Source organism: Vicugna pacos, chromosome 5 (assembly GCF_048564905.1).
Source record: "Vicugna pacos chromosome 5, VicPac4, whole genome shotgun sequence".
NCBI lineage: Eukaryota > Metazoa > Chordata > Mammalia > Artiodactyla > Camelidae > Vicugna > Vicugna pacos.
The window spans coordinates 54838084-54861117 of record NC_132991.1 but is presented as its reverse complement, the minus strand read 5'-3'; the positions used below and the strand labels follow the sequence as shown (position 1 = coordinate 54861117).

At 33.9% G+C, this 23034-nt stretch overlaps 1 long non-coding RNA gene across 9 annotated transcripts in view; it reads left to right on the top strand.

Moving 5' to 3' along the window:
* LOC116280595 (uncharacterized) overlaps positions 1–23034 on the top strand; it is a 559775-nt gene that overhangs the window by 437987 nt on the left and 98754 nt on the right. For 8 of the 9 annotated variants that reach the window (XR_012072737.1, XR_012072734.1, XR_012072735.1 and 5 more), the window contains one exon: positions 6945–7023. This is a non-coding gene — a long non-coding RNA (uncharacterized lncRNA). Of the gene's footprint in view, positions 1–5655; positions 5742–6944; positions 7024–23034 lie in introns of all 9 variants that reach the window. The other variant, XR_012072732.1, reaches the window with a different exon arrangement.

The window sequence follows — 23034 nt, the reverse complement described above, 5'->3', positions numbered from 1 at the left end:
AATAAAAGACCCCGAACAGCCAAAGCAATCTTGAGAAAGGACAAACATAGAGGTATAATGCTTCCTGATTTCAAACTAAATTACACAGCTTTCGCAATTAAAATAGTATGATATTGGCATAGAAACAGATACATAGATGAATGGAACAGAATAGAGCTTAGAATTAAACCTGCACATGTGGTCAATTAATTTATGACAAAGGAGTCAAGAATACACAATGGGGAAAGAACAATCTCTTCAATAAATGGTATTAAGAAAATTAGACAGCCACATGCAAAAGAATGGAACCAGACCACTATCTTATACCATACACAAAAGTTTACTTAAAATGGATTAGACTTGAATGTAAGACCTGAAGCCATAATACTCCTGGAATAAAACATAGGTCGTAAGCTCCTTGTCATTGGTCTTGGAAATGATTTTTTTGAATCTTGAACCAAAAGGAAAAGCAATAAAAGCAAAAATAAAGTGGGATTACATCAAACTAAAAAGCTTCTGCACAACAAAAGAAACCATCCACAAAATGAAAAGACAACCTACTTAATGGGAGAAAACATTTTCAAATTATATATCTGATAAGTAATTAATATTTAAAATATATGAGGAGATCATACAAGTCATTTGCAAAAAAAAAAACCAAAACAAAGAATAAAAGATTAAAATTAGGCAGAAGAGCTGAATAGAAATGTTTCTAAAGGAGACATACAGATAGCCAACAGATACATGAAAAAACGCTCTATATCGTTAATCATCAGAGAAATGCAAGTCATAAACTGCAATGAGATATCACCTACACCTGTTAGAATGACTCTTATCAAAAAACATAGAATTAAGAAGTGTTTGCAAGGATGTAGAGAAAAGAGAATGTTTCATGAGAATGTAAACTGATGCAATCTCTATGCAAAATAGTATGGAGGTTTCTCAAAAAATTAAAATAGAACTACCATGCGATCCAGCAATTCAACTTCTGCTTTTTATCTGAAGAAAACAAAAACACTAATTTAAAAAGATATATGCCCCCCCATGGTCATTGCAGAATTCTTTACAATAACCAGGGTATAGAAACAACCTGAATCCATTGATGGATGAATGAATAAAGAAATTATGGTATAAATATACAATGGAATATTACTCAGTCATAAAAACAACTAAATTTTTCCATTTGCAACAACATGGTCAGAACTTGACATTATGCTTAGTGAAACAAGTCAGATAGACAAAGACAAATACTGTATGATCTGTCTTTTATGTGGAAGCTAAAAGAATAAATTAAATAAAATAAAATAAGCTCATAGATACAGAGAATAGATTAATGGTCTCCAGAGGCAAGGGATAAGGGTGGGAGAAATGGGAAAACTGTTTTTGTTCCTGTTTATTTGTTTTTGTTTAAGTGAATTCAATAAAAAAAAAAGTAAATTATATTAGCAGAGTTCATCCTATAAATAAACAATTAGTACATGCATGATCTTGGGGTATAATTAAAATACAATATTTAAAATTTAATATGATTTTATTTTATTACATTAATTTTGAAAAATCTATAAGACTATTCCTCAGTCTAATTGTATCACCTCATGCTCTATACCCTCCGCCTCACTCTAGGCTACCTTTTTTCAGAGTTTGCTTCCTGAAATTTTATTTGTCATCATCCCTGTAGGAAACAAATGACACTAAAATTAGACTAACTTAAAGAAACTTAAACAAAGTAAATTCTTTAGAAACTTATGAGGAGACTGTGTAAGAATCACAAGTTGCTATTATATTGACAACTAGATATTAGAAGAAAGAGGAGTTATCAGAAACCAAAGAGGATCATCCCTTTAAAAATGACACAGCCAACCAATGAGATTTATAGGGAAGAATCCAGGGAATTAAGGATCCTGATTTTACTCTAATTCCTCTCTTTGGCTGCATTCTAGGACTAAATATTGAAACAAATCCTCCAGAAACCTAAGACAAGGAAGCAGATGATATAGTTCATACAGATCAGTCACTAAGGCAGAAAGGATGGATCTAGAAATAGTTGGAAAGTTTTGTTATCCTCCATTTCATTGGAAATTTATAAGTAGAAGTATGTATTTATGAAAATGGTGGTGTCAAAGCAAAAACTGCACCAAAGCTAAGCATGTAAGGAAGACTACTGTAATAGGTGAGAGAAACCAGAGTACAGTCTGAAGTAAACTCCACTGAAGCAATGGGAGGGAGATATTTTTTTAAGAGCTGGAGTGGATAGGATCATAGGCTCTCTGTGTTTGCTAACTGGCCTTATCTGAAAGTTAAATTTCTCTCATCTTCATCACTGTCTGAAAGCTTGCCATTCTAAAATGGAACTAGAGGATATGAAATGGAGAATCTCATGCATGCACCATCAGAAGAAGGGAACTTAAGAACTGAGAGACAAGTTTCCAGTAAATGCCTGATTTACAGAAGTCTGAGACTTATCTCTTGACCAATATACATCCACCAAGGACCTCTCCCCATCCTCAAGCCAGGGAATTTACTGCTTGCACTCTGACTAAACTTCCCTCTCTTTTTATTCCCTGGCTCTGGCAAACTAGACAAACCCAAGGAGGGAGTCTTGGGAACCTTTGATTTATAGCCAGGTGGTCAGAAGTACAGTGACAGCCTGGGTCTCTCAATTAATGTCTGAAGTCCAAGGAAGGTTTCCTGGTAACCTTCAATCTGCAGTTAGTTAGTCAGGAACACAGGTAACAGCTGGTTTGTGACTAGCATCTAAAGAGGAGGGCTGTCTTGTGGGACAGAGCCCTTAACCTGTGGAATGTGATGCTATCCCCAGGGAGTATCAGAATTGAGTTGAATTATAGGACATCTAGTTGGTGTCCATTGAATTGCTTGCTTGGTGGTGGTTTGGGGAAACCCCCACTCCATACATTGGAATTGGGTGCAGAACCCAAAATGAGGACATTCCACTCCATTCCACACTGCATTATTTCAGAAAAAAAATGTAATCTCTCCTAACTGATCTCCCTGCTCGACCCACTTTAAAACCAATGTTCCATCACACTGCTAAAATAGAATCCGACTGAAATACAATCTGACTGTGACACACAAACACTTGCTTAGACACTTAGCAGGAACTCTCACACTTCTTCAAAATTACTATCTTCTGCCTTATCTAAACCGTCCTACCTCTCTGCCTCATCTTTACTGTCCTGACTTGTACTTTATCTTTCAGGAACGTGGAACGTCATGTAGTTTCTTAGTACACACTGTGCTGTTTTGTGTCTCTGCAAACCGGGATGTTTAAACGACAATATTTGGATTATCTTTCCCTATTATTTATCAAATTATCATTTAGTTATCCTGTCAGAGGACACATGTTCCTGTTCTCGAAACGCTCACCCTCAGGCTGGGTTGGTTAGCTTCTCTCCCCCTCTCATAGCTCATTGTGCCCACCTGTAATAATGTACCATAGTCTTGAAACCATTTTGTTAAAATTATCTATTTCTCAGACTACCTCATCCACTATATGTTCACCCCTGAAAGGCACATAATCTTTCTTTTTCTCTGTACTTAGCAGAGTGCCTGGCAAAAAGAAGAGGTTTTATAAATATTTGTGAACAAAATCCAACTGATCCTGGCTGACAGAAATGCAAATTATAGTTTATTTTTCTCTATACAAATTTGCATATATTCTCTTACATCAATCCAATTTTTTCACATCAATTCTATGAACATAAGCCCAGTGACTATGAACTTTGTTTGTAAAATGGCAAGGATGGACAGATGTACAACTCCATGAGTCCAATTATCTCCTGCCTCTGAGGGGAAAGCAAGCTGCCAAAAAGGGGCATTGGATGCTCCACTGTTCTTTGCACTGGGTTAGAGAAAATTACTAATTTCTTAATACACACGATCAAAACTGCACTATGTCACTGTGTCACCACATCAATGTATTCATGTGCTTTTCTTGGTTTTTGCAATTTCTCCCAAAATTTTTTGCCTGGCGGCACTAAGACTATGCACAGATGGTGCCTACCATATACACAGTGGCTATGACCTATGTTCCTTTTGAGTATCATTGTTATGGTCATTTTGAAGAGGATTGATGGCATTCTTATGAAGACAGAGCTGCCGTTTTTAAAAGAGATATTTAGGACACAGAAAATAGTACTTCATTTTATAATCTTCATATGTTTTAATTATAACAAATTAAAACTAAGAGGTTTGGAAATTCAGTGTCAATTTCATTACTCTTCAGTTTCTGAATTACATTTTATTAATAGTAAAAAAAAAAAAAAGAAAAGATAGCATCACTACAAGATATATTTCAAGTCAACTCTACATCACTTAAATTTGGTATCAGTGTTTCTGATTTTTTAAAGATCAAGAAATTGGATAACTCATGATTGTGGATGAAATTCTCAATTAAAATCTTCAAGACTGGGAAATTGGATAAACTAATTTTACACAGAGAACTTTATAGAGAAATTCTCTTAAGTAAATCTGTCTTTAGGATTCCTTAGTTCATTTTTCCCTTGATTTATTTAATCACTTAGTACATGTTTGATTACTTAAAATGTGGGGAATAATAAATAAAGGCAGTGAAAATTTACTAATATTTCAAAATAATCTTCATGAATTTATATTTTAAATGAGGGAAAAAGAAACCAAATTAACAAAGTGTAAATATACCCATTAAAATCAAAATTAAGGATATACACTAATAGGAAAACCTTCAAGATTTTATTAGATATTCTAGATAATACAAATAAGAAAATAAATAAAATAGAAATATTAGGTAAAAGTAATAGTAAAACTCTCATTATTTGTAAATAGCATGCTTGTTTACAGGAAGGCAACAGAATTTATCATCAAAAAATCAGCAAACACTTCTAACTAATAGGAGAGTTCAGCAAATTTGAACTAATACAGACTCCACAAATTCAAAGCAATAGCTTTCTATTTCCTAGCAAGATGACTGATATAAGTGGAGACCAAAAATGTTTGTAAAAATATTCCAGAGTATTTTGGAACAGAGATGTAAAGGGTATGTGTGTGTCTGTGTGTGTATTCATGGCTGCTACTATCTATGTACACGTTTAAGAGATGACATCTAACAAGACAAAGCAATTCTTCCATTATGCAGTAGGAGAATAAATAATCATTGTGCATTTATTCATCTACCCTGAAAAAATTCAGGGAATACATCTATCAAAAATAAGCATACTTCTAAGGTAGATATCAACATTTTCCTATTCTTACTGTGTTTCAAAATGCATTTAAAAGGTGATACTCTTTAATAGTTTTTAAATTTGTAGCATGATTTGACATATATTGTTTTTGTACTAAAATAATTTTTTTTATCAGCAAGTCTCATTTGTTATACCAACCCACTTAGATTTTAAAAACAATTTAAAAAATCTTACAAATCTACACACTCCTAAGAAGAATAGCACTGGCACTTTTTCACTAGGTCTTTAGCTTTTAATCTCATGACGTTCTTCCCTCTGCTGTTCATCTGTTAGAGCAGAGTCCAAGATTATTGCTACCCTGCCCACACACAGAGAAAATACAATGCTTGAACAGCTTTCTAGTATTGTTGATTGTCTATGAAAAGCTAAAAATTTGCAGTGACATATGATATTTTCAAATCACGTACTTCTTATACTGTTTTTTTTTTTGATCTCTTAGATGTTCACAAAATTGTCTGTTTAAAGAACTAATGGTTTTAGAAGTTGAACCACCACTAGAAAGAATGCTCCAGTCCATGTAAGAATGTAAGAGCTTGACAAATTCATGTATTTTGAACTTGAAAACTGTACTTGGTTAAGACTAAAAAAAGATAAAAAATAATTCTGAGCATAGCTTTCATGTTTTAGAACTATCCAAGCATAGTAACAATGTATAGTACAAACAAATGGGCTCTCATCTATGGCATTAAGTTCAATCACTTATCAGGACATAATACAGTTAAGAAGCAAAATGAATTCCCTCTCTCTCTAACTCACCAAATTTTACTTGTTTTTAATATGTGCCTGTCATTGTGTTAAGAGTTTTGGAAACATGAAATTCTCTCACCATTATGCACTTTTTCTTCTCTTTCTTTCTTTTCTTTCGTTTGTTCTTTTTTTTTTTTTTTTGATTGGGGAGGAGGGAGAAAAGAAGTAAATAAATAAAACACACAAATATTTTTAACTGTTATAGTAGCGCATAACAGGAAACTATTGAATATAAGAGATGGCACTTACATCAGATGAAATGGTGTGAGAAGTTTGCTTTGAGAATGAGCCAGTTAGGGTGGGGACTGTTTTACCGGGGGAGAGCATATACGAAAAGGCAGTGCTACAAAACTATTGAAAAAAGGGACAACTTTAGGTATGATTTTTATGTTTCCATATATCACAACATTTATGATGACATGTTTTTCAGATGGATATAAAATTTGTTGTTACTCTCTGGTTATAATATGCCCACTTTATTCCAGGGCCCATGATTGTACATGTAATTGATTTTTTAAAAATAATAGTTAATTATGAGAATGACTACATTCTTTTTTCTCTTTTTATTGAAAATTAAACTCTAAATGCCCCAAATGGTTATTATACTAAACATGTAATCTCACTAGTCTGCTTTGATAGTTTCCTTTCTTGCAAAACATATTATACATGCTTTCATACTTTATACACACAGAGCTCACGGTGGCTATGCCCTGTGGGGCTAAAGTACTAAAGCAAAGGACTTAAACTGAAACTCTAAAGAAAAAAGATTTATTTCTCATATTGTGGTGTTGGGTAGAGAAGATGAGAATAAAGGAAAATGGTAAGCAACTTCAGAGAAAGAAGATTTTTCTGCTTGGGTGAATATAAGATAATTTCTAAAATTTGCTTCAATGACTTAGAATGTTATCTTGATAAAAGGCAGATCTGGGAAAGTGAAAAGAAAAGCATACCAAATAGAACACATTACATTATATATTTCAGAGACAACTAGCTTATACAATGGAAAACCAGGACATCTGGGACAATCAAGTGAAATTTTGGAACAGAATTGTCAGTAAACGTGAGTAAAAAATCAATAAGAAGAATGGGAAAATTTGGGATATATTATGTGTGTTTAGATTTCATTTGTAAGTGATACATTTTCAAATGGATATATTTGTTTTAGGGTATGTTTATTCAATTAAATAGTTTCATAGTATTTTAAGTTAAAGCCTATGATGTGGTGTGGATATTTTACAAGCACATGAATTTCAGCTGGCACTTGGGTTAGGAGGAATCTGTGTGAGAGAAAAGGGATTTTTAGAGTTTCCTTTCTTATCTAATCTAGCCCATTGTTAGCTGGTCAAATAGAGCATTCTAAATACCAGACTCTAGACATTTGGTTTTTTTGAAGGCTTACTTCATTGTTGCAGTAGACAAAGGCATAAGTGAAAACACCACATTGCCATTTTCCCTGAATTCCCATGTTTTAATCTCAGGGCAGGTCTTGGTGTGGGTGTTCACATGATGATGGAGATGCCTGCTGATGGCTACTAATATGTGATGCCTCTTAGATCATAAACTGATCCTTACTTGGCAGCTCCATTTATTTGCTTCTTCGAAGGTAAAAATCAAAGTATTGAACTGGGACATGGCATGTCATCTTAATAAGCAGGGTATTCAGACTGAGAAAACATGTAAAAAGTAGAGAAAATCAGGTAAAATACTGTCCAAATTAATATGGGAGCTGAGCAAGATAGCGTGTTCTATAGGCAATACACGAAATCTGTAGTTCTCAAATTAATCAGATAGCAGGATGTAATGTCTCATGGGTAAATACTTTGTTCAGATATAGCAAAAAAAAACAAAAACCGCAACTAGGAGTAAAGTTGCCTAGATATGTGTAAAATCTCTATCAAGAAAGTGATGACAGTTCAAGAACAAAAAGAGGCTCTAAAATATGCTTCTAAAATAGAAATTCCATGTTAATGACTGAAAGACTCAATATATTGAAGATTTCAGTTCTCTCTAAATATGTTAATGGATATATAAGTAATAATAATAATATAATAATAATAATAACAATAATAATGAAGTAGAAAGAATAATATAGTATTACAAAAAAGACATACATATGGTAACTTAAGATGATGAAGTTATTTTAAATTAGTGAATAGAGGACAAATAGTATTATGAAAACTTAAAATATTTGTAAAAGTATATTACATATGTTTATCTGTATCCATCTATCTGTATGAAAGGAAGAAATCAGAGAGGAAAATTTCAAAACATCTTTTGCTTTGGATTTTTAAATTTTTATACATAAGATTATAACATGAAAAGAAAAGAAATATACTTGGAAAATAATTGCCATATATGTTCATATATAAGTATATTCATACATATCATATATCATATCATGAATTCATATTCATTAATTAATATATAAAGAAATTGTGCAAATTTTAAGAAAATAAGGGCCATTTTATAAATTTGGTTAGTAGGTTGTACCCTGTATAAGGGTGATTACTGAGTGGAAAAGAATTCCAGTAGAATTCCAGTCTACACTGTGCTCAACAAACCCTGCTAGTGTGGAGTTATATCTACCTGGAAGAAATTTTGTTTTCTATTTTCAACAAAGTACCTAGTGGCTTATTCTGGCCCTGATGAAGGCAAAGGACATAAACAGACAATTCACAGAAGAAATACAAAATGTTTAAGCTGTATATGCAAAGATTTTTACTGTACTTGTAATCAGAGTAATGCTAAGTAAGGCAAGAGGAAAAAATATGAATAGAATAATTTAAATGATTTAAAACATTCAAAGTTGGTATGGGTAAAAATAAATGGGTACCATCTTTACAATGTTAAAGTATAAATAAGTATAAAATTTTGGAAGATATCTGTCAACTTATGAAATATGTATAAATATTAACTTAGCAATTCCACTCCTAGGTATTTATTATACAAAAGCAGATATACAAAGATTCATAAACAAATATTTCAGTTGCAGCCAAGTTTCTAAAATTAAAATAATAAAACAACCAAGCTTTCATCAATGTAATGAGGGCCAAGCATTTATTTTAAATGTATTTCATACAATAGTACACATATAAAAATGTAAGTAAATTTATTATGTAAATAAATGTCCGTGAATCTTTATGGACATAAAAATCTCTATACATTTTGCTATATTAAAAACAAAGCGAGTTGCCAAACAGTTCGATTATTCAGTAAGTATTTATTGTGTGCTTAGAAGGTTCCAAGTACCAAAAATCATGGACAAAGGTCTTTGCGTTTGTGTAAGTTACATTTTATCAGGGGAAAATAAACAATAAGCATAATAAATAAGTAAATTATACATTTGAGAAGGTAATAAGTGCTATGGAAAAAGAAATACATTCTCTGAAGTATATGGTGATGAAGGCATGGGTACATTTAGTTGCAAATTGGGATATCTAGGGTAGACTTCATTGAGAAGTTGGCATTTGAGCAGATACTTGAAGAACAGTGGGACAAATCATGTAGATGCCTAGTAAAAGTGCTTTCCGCTCCTGGAAGGAACAGGCAGTGCATAAACTGTAGCCCTGTGGAGGATGGAAAAAGGATTTAGCTGGAGCAGAGTGAGGAGGAGGAAGGGGATTTGCTAAGAGACAAGGTCAGAATGGAAGTGGAAATAAGACTATGTAGAGCTTCACAGGTTGTTAGGAGTAGGGTGACAGCAAAGTATATTGTCTGGACATGTATGTCTGTGAAGTAAACGGTGACCTCACAGCAATCAACATTAAATAATGTATGACATATTTATATATTGACAAATTGATTTGATTATAAAATAGTTAATTTAAAGGAATAAATTGTATCTTTAAACACACTTAAATTACATGTATTTACATTGAAATGTAAATATATATTAAATAAATAGCAACAATCAGAGAGTTTAATCAGAGAAATGTTATGACCTAATTAACTGTGACAGGACTATTTTGGCTAGTGGATTGAAAATACTAGGGCCAAGAGTTGAAACTAGGAGATCAGTTAGGAGGCCATAGTAGTCTTCTAGGAATGAGAATATGGGGACCTTGTATCAGGATTTAGCAAGATCGTACTTTGGTAAAAGTTTTTTTCAGAAATGAAAATAAATTATATACATAAGTAGTGAGATATGTACAGAGGGACATCCTTGCCTTGTACCTGATATTAATGAAAGTTGCCTTTTATCTGATCTTAATGAGAAAGCTTTGAGTTTCTCTATTGAATATGATGTTAGTGGTAGATTCTTTGTAAATGGTCTTTATCAAGTTGAGAAAGTTCCCCTCTATAGTTTACTAAGGATTTTTATCATAAATGGATGTTATGTTCAGTTTTATGAAGCAGAAACAAATGTATGTAATCAAGATAGAAGTCTTTGATAGATTATATTTGAACCCAACTATTTGCTTCCCCGTTCATTGCTATGCCCCTTGTTGGAGTATACTCTCCCAACCCTATTAATTTTTTAGCTGAACCATTGTCAATGGAATGTGAGTAAACATTACATATGCTATCTCTAAGCACAAGTTTAAAAATGCATGATCTGGCTATTCCTCTTGCTCCTTATGTTGTCTATTCCATAAGAAGACCATGTTCTAAAAATGGGGGCTACTCTTTCAACTTGGGTTGTAGAATGAGGCCACAAGGAAAGAAGACCTATAGCACCACCCACAATCTGAAGCAAAGTCTTATCTTGGAAGATAATCTATTGAGTTTATTACTATTGTTCTTGAACCTCTTGGCAAAGAGTAGCACATTCTAGATATCTTAAAGAAAGAAAAGGAAAGGGGGTTAAGGAAGACAGAGACTGTTGATGATTCTGATGAATGATGTATGATGTATGAAAGTCTTAGAATCATCTCTCCTCTTAGGCCAATAATCTGATATTTAACTTGTCAATGTAAAACTTACCCTTGTTGCATACATAGAAGGTCTAGGGACGTGGAACTAGTCCTCTGAGTTTTATGAAAAATAGAAATGATCTTTACAGGAACATGAAGAGGCAATTAGCTTTATTATGTCTTAGGAAACTTCATAGATCCATTTCTCAAATATGGGAGATTAGAAAACAAAAAGGCTATGAAAATGTTAGCACTTAGATTACTTTCAAAAATGTACATACTTTGCCAAATTCAATTCATTTTAAAAAGTCATCTATCCCAGTTCTTAAATAAATTTACTTTACTTTTTGTCTAGTCTAGGTAATAAAAAAGTATCTAAGTACTAATTGGAGTATGTTAAGTGCTATTAGAGGGAGAAGGACATAGATTAATTTTCTTTACTTGAGAAAGAAAAAAAAGAAAAGTATTTCTCTTATCAAAATTACATAAATGTATGTTATTTGACTGATGTATTGATTTCCTCAAGTTATTATTTTTGGAGAATGTTATTAGATGAGTCTGCTATTGGAAACCTAAAAGAAATCTTTCCAAAACTTAAATAGCAGAAAAGCAAAAATCAATAGGAGAAATATATTCATTTTAAAAATCATACATAAATGTGAGCTATAAGCTCTAAAACAAATTAAATTCCCTAGAGCTGCTCATCAGCCAGCCACGACCGATTTGAAGGTCATTGTTGCTGGCTATTTGGCTAAATTTCAACTCAATTTGAGCCCTGATCAGTGATTCAAGACTGACCCACACAGATGGGCAACCATGTGGTGCCCCAGTGCATATTAATCAGAAGATTCCCCTACTCCAAAAAGGAATAGATCAGATGTTTGAAAAGAAACTGTGTGAGGACAAAATGTGGAAAGCTTGAGTGATGTGCCAAACAATTCTGAGACACTTTGCATATTGACTCTTCACTCTATGGTGCTTCTTACCTCTAGGGAATCTAGATCCTATGTAAGTCATTTTTCTATGAGTGAAGTGAAACAATCAAGGAATAAACATTCGGTTCAAATGATTTACAGGGATGTTAGCTTTATAGAATATAATATATTCTAACTTTCTATTTTTTGATTCTCTAGAGAGAGTATAGCTAGTTTTTAGTTATTCATTAATTTTGTGCCTGAGCTTCAGTTTTGGTGCCTCAGGGGTATGCAAACTGGAAATGGGAAGTAATCAAAGCACAGATGTATGTGACTTTGAGCATTCTATTTCATTTTGTATCCAAATTTAAATAATGTCTGCATTGGTTTATATAATGGTCTCTTCCATTATCCAGTTACAGATATCTGAAAATGGTTTCTATTTTCTCAATATGCTTTTGTCAAAATAAGTATGTGTAAAGCCAAGCAAATGAGGGATGTAAACAAAAATATGCAGTATAGTAAAAGTTCTTTGAATGTTTTCTATTCTCAGATATTCTTTTATATGCTCAATAGGAACATTTATAAGAAAAGAAGTAACTGGAATAATCTTATGATCAGACAGAATTACTCAATAAAGCAAATAATAACAATTATTATTATTATTATGTCTTCACATTATGAATAGAAAATATAATAAAAGAAATATTGACTTAAAAATCTCAGTAATATATATCCGATTCTCAGATTCTGATAATCCCTTGCACTTATGATGCAGGAAAACAGATGTGGGGCATAAGGAGGGCTGTGTCCCAGGCTTCGATTGAGCCCCTGGGATGTGCCCCGCCAAGCAAGGGTCCTTGGCTTCGTGCAGGAAAGAATTCAAGAGCGAGCCACAGTTGAGTAAGGGTAGATTTATTCAGAGAAATATATTGAAAGGCAAGAGAAAGGCCACGAAGTATGGGGGTTGAGTGCTCAGATTAAAAGTAAGTACACACTCCGTAGACAGAATGCGGGCCATCTCCCAAGAGGGAGAGAGAGGCCTCAAGGCACTGTGTTGCTGGTTTTTATGGGCTTGGTGGCTTCATATGCTAATAAGTGGAAGGACCAGTCCAAGTAGCCTGGGGAAGGGACTGGGATTCCCAGGAAGTTGGCCATTTCCCACTCTTTGACCTTTTGTGGCTAGCCTTGGGACTGACATGGTGCCTGTGGGCTTGTTATTCACCATTTTAATGTATTACAATGGGCGTATAATGAAGCTCAAGATCTGCTAGAAGTTAAATCTCTCATCATCTTGAGCCTCAAGGCCTACTGGGGGTTGAATCTTCTACCATTTTGATGTTAATTGTTGTGACATTCCTTGAATTGCTGTGCCCTGCCCCTTCCCTGTCTCATTTAGACAAAACTTCCATTAAAAATGTCTTATTTTGATAATTTAAATGAGCTTTAGAGAGCAAGTTTATTCTTCCTTATGTAACCAAATCAATGTTAATCAAAACTCTACCCTTTTTTAATCATTGTTTTGCAACAACAACAAAACCCAGCAGCATTCTTAAATGTAGATATTCAAACACTTCAACTAAACCTAGAATTTGTGACTTAATATTCTATCCTGGACTTTTTTTGTTGTTGTTATACCCCTTTGCTGCTACTGAATTTTTATGGCTATTTTTATTTTTTCCACTATCTGTATATAATGACTGTGATTTATATCCCCCTTGAAAAATCATAATTTTCTATCTTGCCAGTTTTATATTTCTCATTTTGTAGAGTGAGATTTTTAAAATCATATTCTCAAATCAACTATGAATGATGAGAACTTGTTTTATCCTTTCAGATCGTTCCCTTTGTGGAACAGTTGAATTGGTGTCCTCTGGTTCCATCCATTTGAGGAATCACTCAGATATTTTCAGTCTCAACAATATCCTATTTATCTCCAAATACAAACAGTAACAGTAACCACTGACAGTTCTGAATGAGCCTGGAATTGTACTATAATCTTTACCTATGTTGTCTCATATTAATCCTCACAACAATCCTGTTGTATGCTACCCTGACATCTTCTAGTTCTTTTTTCTGATATTCATTACACTTGAAAGTATATATTCAGTTTCTGTTTCTCCGCTTAATTTGTAAATTGCATTTTAAAGACCCTCTTGATGTGTATCTGCATTTTTTATGGGAAAAATCCATAATAATATGCCTGTCACATAACATCTGGTCAATAAGCATTTGTTGGACAAACAAATTAATGATTAGAAGAGAAAGACACTGTTATTGTTACAAGTGCAGACTCTGAGGCTAACCAGGTTTCAATAACTTGCCCACCATCACATAGCTAATCAGTAGCAGAGCTGGGATTCTAAGGTTCATATGCATCTCTACCCAACCTAGATAAATCTCACTCCAAAGCCCCTGGTCTTACTGTCATATTAGCATATGCAGATACAGAACATCTTTCTTACTAGTGACTTGTCTTTGTCATGACAATCTAGTCAGTTAGCAAACCTCACTCTTTCTTCCTCTTCTTTTGTTTCTAGCAATTTTTAATTTCTCCTTTCTAATGTCCATTTATCCAGTAGGTATTTTATCTCAATAGTCAGGCAACTGATTTTGGGGGGGGGGGGGGCTTTATTTTTCTCTCTGATAATACAGCCAAACACAAGCACTAGTTTTAATTTCTTAAAACAAGTTCATTTTTGTTTTACAACATAATAATGTGTCGTCATACAGAGGTTCCAAATTGTACTCCATCTTTGCCTGATGGTTCTCCTGGAGAATGGTAGGAGTAGGGCCTGAGCAGGCACAGCTGTAATTCTTTCATCCTCTAATTTAAACAGAATATATCTGTTTTTGTCAGTTTTACATACTGTTTTTCCCTCTGTTTTAATCTGAAGAAAGGATTTCGATAGTGTCATTAGCACTGCTAGTAGTAGTAGCAGAGAAGCAGCAGCAGTAGCAGTAGTAATACTAGTAGAAATATTTATGTCTTAGTTATCCTAATACTTCATAATGCAAACTTTGAGCCAAAGGTCACATTTTAACTTTCTTAATCTCAATTATACTCCTAGTTTAAAACGTTTTAATTTTGTTCTTGAGTGCCTATCCTCTAGCTTGCTATGTAAGCCACATTTTTATTGAGTCCCAACGTGCTCTCAGACATGGATGATTATTGCAGAGATATTCAGGAGCTTGAGATGGCAAAGAAAGTCAGCGTTTAAGTTATATGCATTCTCAGGATTTTAGGATCAAGAAATCTGAGCAGATGTCATAAAAACCTATTACTTAGCATAGCTCAAAAGCAAGAGTCCCAAGCAACCCAGATTTCCTCTACTCCCCTAACTTGTATTCCTCCACTGAGGGTTTGGATTGTGCTGTTTAGGTGATGGGTGCTATTAAAATGGATTCTCCAAGCCCAGGTGCATTCCCAGGCCCAGATGTTAAACTCTTACAAGCTTGGAGAGTTCTTTTGGTTATCTCCCAGCCTCCTCTTCCTCTTTGTTCTTTGAGAGGCAATGTGGAGAAGGGTTAACATTTAGATTTTCTTTAGCTGATGATGCTTTTTTATGTTGTTATTACTGATTAAAAGCCTCCTTAAGAACTTTGGTTTACACTTATTTGTTTTAACAGATATTTATTATTTAAACATAGAGTGTTATAAGAGTGTGATTTTTAAAATTTAATAGTCAGTATCTAATGTGAGTAACAAAGAAATTTCCAATAGTATACGTTCTTTCACTAAGATAAGCATGCCTGATCTTGTGTTTTTATTTTATTATCAACTTAATTTACAATATCAGGGTAGAAAATAGGATTATTAACTGAAATTTCAATCAAGTAAAATAATACTGGGAAAAACTGTACCACCTTAAATTCCCTACCATTTTGAGATGAAATGCTTCAAATTAGAAGCCTTCCACCTGTGGCCAGATCAAGGTAAATAAAATCATTGCTCCTAAGTTCAGTTTCCAGCCTCAAGACTTTTTCCCAAACATACATAAGGGATTTCCAAGAATAACATTTACTTTACCTTGCCTCACTTCTTCAGGGACCCTCTTTGAAGAAAAATATTTGGGGGACTCATTCTGATAGGAGAGTGCACAAAGACTATTTTTGTGTTTATTGGGTTAATTTCTCTTCATCATTTTGTTATTGAGATTTTAACCTGAATCTTTAGTCAGTCTTCTAACAAAAACCATGAAGAAAACCAAAACATAGGCCTTAGAACTCTGTGCTTGTCTCAGTGGTCTCTGGAAAATCCCTATCGCATGGAGCCCCTTCCCTGGTTACTGAGCTGGGTTTAAATTGCTCATCAATTCAAGCCTAAGTCAGAGCCACAGAGGTGTGGTACAGATCCTTCCTCTTGGATCTAGTGGGAGATTCTATAAATTTAGTATGTATGTGATATACTCGCCAAGGATAATTACTAATAAATATTCAAATGCTTTAAGGAGGCCAAGCTATGACTTGGACTCAGATGATGGCAAACAGTGTCATCATTTGTGCCCATCTATACAAGGCCATGTGGGTAATTCCACCACATACGCTTGGCCTTAATCCAATAAATTATAGATAGAATGAATGTTTTTCTGTTTTAAAAATTGTCATAATTATTAGCAGTTTAAGCTTGATCTCCAGGGCTCTAAACTCTTTAGGTGTTGTTCCTACATCATCGATCTCTCCTTTCTGTCCATATCTGGTTCTTTCTCTTCCATGATTTTGGAGTTCCCCAGAGTTTGGTCCTTGAGATCTGTACGTCTCCATCTCAAATCTTTGGTGATATCATTCAGTCCCATGGCTTTAAATAACTATGTTGACAATGCCCAAATTTGTATCTTCATCCCACACCTTAGAGTTTTATAACCAAATGACTTCTTGACTTGCCCACTTAGATGATGATGGACATATCACACTAAGGGAAGTTTCTCCCTCATGGCTCAGCAGCACACCAAGTTTTATAGTTTTTTTCCTACCTATATTCATGACCTTTTTCTCTGTCTAGAATGTAGTTGTACAGGTTTGTTTTTATTATCTACCAGCAAACATATCCTTTAAGTAAAGTGTTATTTCCACCTTCTCTTTAATACTTTTCCTGCACAGAGTAAAGAGAAGAAATTTCTACTTGTCTTAACTTGTATAGTTTTTTTAGCACCCAAATATATATACAATTTTCTCTAAATTTGGGGGATAATCATCTCATCTTGGAAGCTTTATTTTCATATGAAAAATTTCTATATACTGTTGTGTTTATTTCACTTTGAAAAGAGATTAATTAAAGGTCTAAATAGAAGTACTTAATTCTACAGTTTGAGGATGATTTTCATTGGAACACAGGATGAGTTATTAAAAAAACAAACCTTTAAACTGGCATATAACCATTGGTCACACCAACATACGTTATGGTAGTTTCAATTTGCATCTTTAATCAAACTAAAGCAATTAATAATTATGTCCCACTTTTTTGTTGGCTATTTGGGATAAATAAGCCAGTTGTATACACAATAATCTCTAATATAACAGACCTAGAAAAGAAAGATTAAGAAAAACATTTATTGCTCAAACAGGCTAGAGGAGGTTAGAGGTTGAGATAAAGGAAGTGCATCAAAAGTGGAGAAATGCTATTAAAAGACTCTTTGTCACCAGCTGAAAGTTGCCATATTAACATTCAGAATATGTATGCACTAAAATGACAGTCATCATCACAATAACCTGCTTTTTATTTTTAAGGCTGACAAATCACGGTGAGTCTGCATTTGCCAGGGGAGAGTTCAAAACAGGTCTATTGGAGCTTATGGTCACTTTTTTTTTGAAAATTTAGTATCTGTTAATTTAAAATTTTTGTAACTTTTATTTTGAAGTAATTGTAAATTCATAAGAAATTGCAAAGAAACCTACAAGGAGGTCTTATCACCACTCGCTTCCAACCACTTATCATCTCATGTAACTATAGTACAATGATCAAAACTAGGAAATTGACATTGGTATAAACCATAGAGGTTATTCAGATTTCACAACTTTCACATGCACTCATTTACGTACCTATATCTCTGTGTGTATAGCTCTAGGGAAGTTTATCATTTTATCACACATGTAGTTTCAGGTAGTCCACCACAGTCAAGAGGCTTAACAGCACCATCATCACAAGACTCACCGTTCTGTCTCTTTATAACCATATTCTACCCTCCATTCCATCCCTAACCCCTTCCGTCACTAATTTGTTCTCCATCTTTATATTATGTTGTTTTATAAATGTTAGATAAGTAGAATCATCTAATATCTTGAGATCCCCTTCAACATAATTTCCTTGAGATCCATTGAAGTTATGTGTATAAATAGTTCATTCTTTTCAATAGCTGAGTTTTATTTCATGCTTTGAATGCCTCAGTTTTTTAGCCATTTACCCACTGAAGAATATTTGGGGGAGTTTATAGATTTTTATTATTACAAATAAAGCTGCTATAAATATTCATGTGCAATATTTATGTGAAAATAGATCTTCATTTGTCTGAGTTATATATCCAAGAATGCAATTCCTGGGTCCCTTGGTAAGTCTATTTTTAGTTTATAAAAGAATTGCCAAAACTTTTCCAGAATCTGTACATACATACAACTTCTAAGAAAAAAGGAAATTTGGGGAACCTGGGCTAGGCAAAGACTTAACATCAAAAGGAAGATCAAATAAAAGTAAAAAATATATAAATTGGACATCACAATTAAAAACTTTGTGAAAAATCTTGAGAAGAGAATGAAAAGATCAACTACGAGACTGGGAGAAAATCTTTGCTAATCAAATATCTGATCAAGACTTTATATATAAAATATTCACAGAATTCTTAAAAATAGCATTATTATGTTTAAATCATTGAACCACACAAGTGCTTTACTTCCAGAAGGAGTGAGAGGAAAAGCCTGGAAGTTCTCCATAGAGTATAGGACGTGAAGAGCACATGGTTCCACAGTACCATAGCATGGGCTACCCTCTACTGGGTTTATCAAAACTTATCTTTTTTTTTTATTAGGCTATAATCTAATTGAAGGCAAAAAAAATCTTCTAAAACTTATCAAATAAAGCTTAATAGGGCAGAAACAGAATAGATGTATAATGTGTAAACTTTACATTTATTCGCTCCTTGTTTTTTGTGTGACAGTGCAAAGCATTGGTGGAGGAAAAATTTCTTTTCTAGAGTTTTGTGTTTGAAAAAAGCAAATATTTCAAAAAATATGTATGTTAATGGTATATTTATATGTGTAAATTTATATGCATAAAATATGGATGATCAGATATGATCAATGGTATAAAAAGAGGAATAATCATGGTGTTGTGAGACTAGTTTCGTGCTCTCTTGAGCCTGAACACTTCTAGTCTGTAGGAAATTTACTGCTTTCTTCCTAAGGAAACTACCCAGGTACAACAAACTGGGTCATAGGCTGCTTATGACAATGAAGTATCTAAGCAGAAATACTCAGTGGAGAATTGGAAAAAAGAATACAGTTTGAGGAATGTATACTGAGTTAGAGATAAAAAATTATATGGGAATCAGCTGCATAGAAAACCTTCATAGATCTAAAGGGAGATTAGATTAAGATAGGAGAAGCACTTCAAGAAATTTAGAGGTATTTTAATAAAAATCAAGGGGAAAAAGTCGATCATCACGACTAAAAAGAATGACATAAAAAATTTAGGTAGTTCTTATTATCCAAATTATCCAACTTAATCATGCATTTGGTACATTGGTAATTTATGACATTATCAAGTACTTCTTGTGAATCTTTTCATGGATCTTTTCAACATTATGTTGTAAGCAAATTTCTTTGGCAGATGGTGAGGAGGGGAGAGAGTTGGCAGAAGGGGGTATATTTTTCCATCATGCAAACCATTGTGTATGTAGACAGCCAAATAATTTGCCTCCATATAAGGCCAGAACTGCAAGGAAATAAGTTATTTTTAAACCATTAAGTCAAATTATCTTGCTAGAATAAAATTACTAACACAAATCACTAACAGAAAAAATGGAACAGCATGAACTAAATCTCTTTATAAAACTTCTAAATGATATGTTTTACTCATTTGTGTACACACTCCCACAAAGGGGTCTTTTCAAAATGACTTCCTTTTTTCAATATTCTTTACCTATTTTTCACTAAATTTTATGAGAGTATATTGACTGTATAGATGAGTTCTCCACTTTGCTTTGACTGATTTTGTTACTTTCTATAAAAAAAAGCCAAAACCATGAAATCTCTTGCCATATTAAAGTTATCCTAAGTAAATATTCCTCAATCAGTTTCACTTTTAGCTTTTTATGTCAGTTTGTAGGAGAGTAAAACATATCACACAGTGGTACAAATATCAATTTTCTCCCACTCAATGACTTTTTGTGTACTCATCTATAATTTATTTAAAGAATTTCATTCTGGCATACAAATGATTCATCTGTTCTCCTAGCAGTGGCTGAAGATACTCAGTAAAATCAACAGATTGGGATTATTCCCCAAATTATGAACTTTAAAATGTTGTGCAGAAAACTGCATCAGAGCTAATACTGTTCATTTGATGGTAATTTATCTAATTCTTCATAAGTTTGCTTATTCTTCAATTATTTCCCATTGATAACAAATCACTCTAAATGATTAAATCTTTTCAAAACATTGCTGAAGGTGCTTAAAGGGATAAATCAAATGGGTAGGCTTAGTGAGTTCGAAATAAATAAAACACTTCTGTTATCCTCACATTTCTAAAAATAAGCAGCAAACTTCTTTTTAAGGCAATTTGTTAACAGTTTACAAAATTCAAAGCATTATATATTTGACAGAGCAATTCAATTTCTAGAAATGTATCTCATAGATATATTCATACATATATACAAGATAAGCAAATTAATAGGAAATATAATTATACAGACCTACAAGTATGGATATGTTAGAATAAATTTTCCCAACCAGAAATATTTAACCAATGTATGTATAACATTGTAGTGAATTATCATTGAAAAATTAGCATCTCATATTTCATATTCAAAACTGTTTTCCTTCTGCATCTCCCACCTGTCATTTCTACATAACCTTTTCTATAAATTCATTCTTAATTACATTGCTCTTACCAATCAATCATTTTGTCCTTCCTCCATTCTGACGTAGGTATAGGTATAGGTATAGTTACAGTTACAGATACATCCTTCTCAATTTTACACACAACAGCAGTTTTTCTTTACTTTTCATCATTACGTATAAAGCACCTCCATAGAAACTAACTTTGAAACTGAACATTGCCAATGTATAATTATTTATCATTGCCTTCAGGTTGTTTAAACATATTTATCCTTTGTATGCTCAACTCGTATTTCAGTTTTGAATTGATGACTATTTTCCTATAATAAAGATCTTCATATTCCTTTTTCCTTTATATAGCACTGCTCTAACTTGGAATGGATGCCAGATTTTGGAAACCTGAATAGTTGGTAGAGGGGACATCCAGAATGGTAGTAAGAGTAGCTTGGTGGACACTGTCCCCAGCAGAATCTTTTAACTGGTGAAAATTATCAAAGTGATCTTAGATAGTAGGTCAACATTTCACCAAGGGCAAACAGTACGTGGAGAAATATTTATTCAAGAATTGTATACTAGTTCTCAGGAAAGTGAGTGAGAGTTGTGGCATTTGAGCCACAGCCCACTTCAAGTTCCTCTTCTCCTCTTCCCCATAGCAGCTCTTCACTGGTCAGATATAACCAAAAAACTAGACTCCCTTTCTCCATGAACTCCTAACACTGTCGTTTCAGTTTAGAGCTACAGTTTCACACTGGCTGGGCCAGGGTGCTAACATTCATATCCCTAACTCTGAGTGCAGAAGCTCTCTCCCAAGTAGACATGGCTAAGAGGACTGGGGTTCCCTTAACCCACCTTTAAGAGCTCAGAGGGCAAGATTCTATCCCAGACAGTAGGCTGAGAATCCTGGGCCCAGATTACCCTTACTATTGTTCATGAGGTGGAGGTTCCATATTGGGGTGAGCAAGACAAGAAGACTAGTGACTTGTCATCCCTGGTTAGTGCCCTCCTGCTTAGAGAGAAAGGATGCCACTGAGCAGAAGCAGTCTGTGTCCTCAGCCTCAGCCTCAGGGCAGTAGGACAGAGGTTCTGTCCAGTTTGTCTAAGGAGGCTTCTTTTATTTGGGACAAAGAATGGGAAGTTCATGTCTAAAGGACACTAAGAGGGGGCTGGTAGCTCTATGGTACAGACGCTGAGAAAATGAAAGACCGAGTGAAAGTTTAACACAGGGAAAATTAGAGATAGAGAAAGCTAAAATGAGTCCTCTGGAATCAGCCTCAAAGAGTAGCAACACCCTGCCCCTGTGAAGGGGCCCACATTTTATTGGATCAGACTGTGGGGCATTTATGCCCCATCATGTTGTCAAAAAGAATAAAGCATCAGTTAGCCATCAGTGAAGAGTAGCAGCTGAATGTGATACAATAAAGGCAGAGCAGCAAGAGGTATAAGGAAAATCAGGAAGATCAGGGAAAGAAACGGTCAAAGAGAGCCAGACTAAAACCACACATTTGGTGTTTATGTTTACTGTTTAGCTACTACTGCGTTAGAAACAATACATGCTTATACACGGAAACCACAGCAGTATGTAGCTGACAATTCTGTGGGTTGGTTGTGCAGTTTTTTGTCTCATTTAACTTAAACGACCTCTGCTAGGCTCTCTCACTAATTCGTAAGTAATTTGTATGTTGGCTGGTGCCTGGATGACATGTTCAATGTTTGACTGGATTACTGTTTTATGAGCCACCACAGTTCTACTCCAGTTGATGTGTTTTCCCCCATCATGCTGGCTCTGAGTGTTTACCTGGTGATTTCTGGTTTCTGAGAGCAACAAGAAAAGCCAAAATTCAAGACACAAGCACCTGTCAAGTAATGTCTCATTAATCACACTGCTGTAAAAATCTGAGTTTGTTTCCATTTATTTTGATGTTGTTTTGCTACTCCAGCTATGGTTTGCAGACAGTAGCAAGGATGTCTCTGTACATCAGAACCATATTATCTCAGCTTCTACCCAGATACAACGTCAGAATCTGTATTTTAACAAGATTTTGTGTGGTTCATAAGAACATTAAAGTTTGAGAAGAATTAGTTAAGCTTATTTAACATAAAAGTGCTTATCTACTTAAAGATTTTTGACTTGTAGTTAATATAAGAACAGATGCTATGACCATTTATATTATAAGGAGAGCTATAAATGTGTAACACACTCAATGGGGAAAATGTGAAATTTTAGCATAAAATTTTGCAACATAATCATTACAAGTT